The sequence below is a fragment of the Micromys minutus genome (genome assembly GCF_963924665.1).
Source record: "Micromys minutus genome assembly, chromosome: X".
Taxonomy (NCBI): Eukaryota; Metazoa; Chordata; class Mammalia; order Rodentia; family Muridae; genus Micromys; species Micromys minutus.
The window spans coordinates 115398221-115401592 of NC_137970.1; the positions used below are offsets into that span (position 1 = coordinate 115398221).

At 38.7% G+C, this 3372-nt stretch overlaps 1 pseudogene across 1 annotated transcript; it reads left to right on the forward strand.

Annotated features, from left to right (window-relative positions):
- Window positions 1–1772: 1772 nt before the first annotated feature.
- On the forward strand, window positions 1773–2342 carry LOC308415221 (large ribosomal subunit protein eL6-like; annotated as a pseudogene). The gene has a single exon. The product of its transcript is annotated as a large ribosomal subunit protein eL6-like (transcript).
- The last annotated feature ends 1030 nt before the right edge of the window (window positions 2343–3372 follow it).

Below are 3372 nucleotides of genomic sequence, written 5' to 3' on the forward strand. Positions count from 1 at the left end.
GCAAAATTCACAGTCTCCTCATTTTTCATAGCTGATTAGTGTTTTATTGTGTAAATGAACCACGTTTTCTTCAGTTGAAGGACAACTGGGTTGTTTCCAGATTCTGGCTATTATAAATAAGGCTGCTATGAACATAGTGGAGCATTTGTCCTTATTATATGGTAGAGCATCTTTTGGGTATATGCCTAGGAATGGTATAGCTGTGTCGTCAAGTAGTACTATGTCCAATTTTCTGAGGGACCACCAGACTGATTTCTAGAGTGGTTGTATTAGCTTGCATTCCCACCAACAGTGGAGTATTGTTCCTCTTTCACCACATCCTTGCCAGCACCTGTTGTCACCTGAGTTTTTGATCTTAGCCATTCTGACTTGTGTGAGGTAGAATCTCAGGGTCGTTTTGATTTGCATTTCCCTGATGACTAAGGATGCTGAACATTTCTTTTTTTTTAATTGTTTTTTATTGGATAGCTTAATGCCAGGGATACAGGGAGGGTTCAATATATGGAAATTCATCAATGTAATCCACTATACAAACAAGCTCAAAGAAAAAAACCACATTATCATCTCATTAAATGCTGAGAAAGCATTTGACAAAATTTAACACCCCTTCATGATAAAAGTCTTGGAAACATCAGGAATTCAAAGCTCATATCTAAACATAGTAAAAGCAATATACAACAAACCAGTAGCCAACATCAAACTAAATGGTGAGAAACTTGAAGCAATCCCACTAAAATCAGGGACTAGACAAGGCTGCCTACTCTCTCTCTACCTATTCAATATAGTATTAGAAGTTCTGGACAGGCTATTGGACAACAAAAAGAGGTCAAAGGGATACAAATCGGAAAGGAAGAAGTCAAAATATCACTATTTGCAGATGATATCATAGTATACATAAGTGACCCCAAAAATTCTACCAGGGAACTTTTACAGCTGATAAACAAGTTCAGCAAAGTGGCTGGATATATAACTAACTCAAACAAATCAGTAGCCTTCCTCTATTCAAAGGATAAACAGGCTGAGAGAGAAATTAGAGAAATGACACTCTTCACAATAGTCACAAATAATATAAAATACCTGGGTTTGAATCTAACCAAGCCAGTGAAATAACTGTGTGACAAGAACTTCAAGTCTGTAAAGAAAGAAATTGTCAAATATTTCTTCAGTTGCTTCTTGGTCATTTGATATTTCTCAGTTGAGAATTCTTTGTTTAGCGCTGTACTCCAATTTTAATAGGATTACTTGGTTCTCTGGAGTCTAACTTCTTTTGAGTTCTTTGTATATATTAAATATTAGACCTCTATCAAGATCTTTTCCCAATCTTTTGGCTGCCATTTCATCCTATTGACAGTGTCCTTTGCCTTACAGAACCTTTGAAATTTTATGAGGTCCCATTTGTCGGATGTTGATCTTAGAGCATAAGCCATTGGTGCTATGTTGAGGAAATTTCCCCCTGTGCCTATATGTTCCAAGATCTTCCCCACTTTCTGTTCTATTAGTTTCAGTGTACCTGGTTTTATGTGGAGATCCTTGATCCACTTGCACTTGAACTTTGTACAAGGAGATAAGAATAGGTCAATTTGTCTTTCCTGTCTTGCAAGATGGCAGGTGAAAAGGTGGAGAAGCCTGATACAAAGGAGAAGGTGGGGATGCTCCTGCCTCCAGGGCCCGGTCTGCTTGTGCAGCCAAAAAGAGTAACCCTAAGGTTAAAAAGCCCAAGAAGGTGAAACACCATTGTACCTGAAACCCTGCCCTGGCTAGAGGAATTGGTTATGTGTTCCAGAAAGGCCTTGTACAAAAGGAAATACTCAGCTGCCAAGACCAAGGTTGAAAAGAAGAAAAAGGAGAAGGTCCTTGCTACTCTCACAAAAACACTTGGTGGGGACAAGAACGGTTGTGCTCCGGCATCACTCCCAGGACTGTCCTGATCATCCTCACCGGATGCCACAGGTGCAAGAATGGTTTTCCTGAAGCAGATGGGCAGTGGCTTGCTACCTGTGACTGTGCTACCTCTTGCCCTCGACAGTGTTTCTCTGCGCAGAGCACACCAGAAGTTTGTCATCGCCACCTGTACAAAAGTCGTTATCAGTGAGGTTAAAATCCCCAAACACCTGACTGAAGCTTACTTCAAGAAGAAGCAGCTGTGCAAGCCCAGGCATCAGGAGGGTGAAATCTTCAACACAGAGAAGGAGAAATACGAGATTACAGAGCAGCGAAAGGCTGATCAGAAAACGGTGGACTCGCAGACTTTGCCAAAGATTAAAGCTGTTCCTCAGCTCCAGAGCTACCTGCGATTTCAGTTCTCCCTGACAAACTGGTGTTCTAAATTGCTAACAACTTAATTAAACAGCTTCATATCGTAAAAATAAAAACAGATTGAAAAAACAGGTCAATTTGCATTCTTCTACATGCTGACCCCCAGTTGAACCCTCACCATTTGTTTTAAATGCTATCTTTTTTTCACTCAATGGTTTTAGCTCCTTTGTCAAAGTTCAAATGTTCATAAGTGTGTGTGGGTTCATTTCTGGGTCTTCAGTTCTATTCCATGGAGCTACTTGCCTGTCTCTGTACCAGTACCATACGGCTTTTATTACTATTGCTCTGTAATACAGCTTGAGGTAAGGGATGGTGATTCCCTGAGAAGCTGGACCTTTACAAAAAAACAAGAAATTAATCTTTTCACAAAAAGAAGATATTCACATAAACATAATCCCACCTCTAACAACAAAGATAACAAGAAGGAACAATTATTGGTCCTTAATATCTCTCAACATCAATAGACTAAGAGAACACAAATGCCAGCCCAGGCTACTATATCCAGCAAAATTCTCAATCAGCATAGATGGGGAAACCCAGATATTCTATGACAAAACCAAATTTATACAATATCTTTCCACAAATCCAGCCCTTACAAAGAAAATTAGATGGAAAACTCCAACACAAGGAGAAAAACTACAACCTAGGAAAAGCAAATGGTAGTCTTATTTCAACTAACCCAAAAGAAGATAGACCTACAAACACAATTTCACCTCTAACAACAAAAATAACAGGAAACGACAATTATTTATTCCTAATATCTTTCAACATCAATAGACTCAATTCCCCAATAAAAAGACATAGGCTAACAGACTGGATATGTAAACAGGGTCCAGCATTTTGCTTCATACAGGAAACACACCTCAGTGAATATAGGTTGTAAGTAGAAACACTACTATTGCTCCAGAATTTTGCCTAGGTTATTAAAGAATATTAGCTCTTATAAAACCCTATGGCATTTCATCAAAGTATGGAACAGACACTACTGTAGTAATAATATTAACAAATTTTAACATGAATTCTGTTTGTGTTTCTGTCTCTATGTCTCTTTGTGTA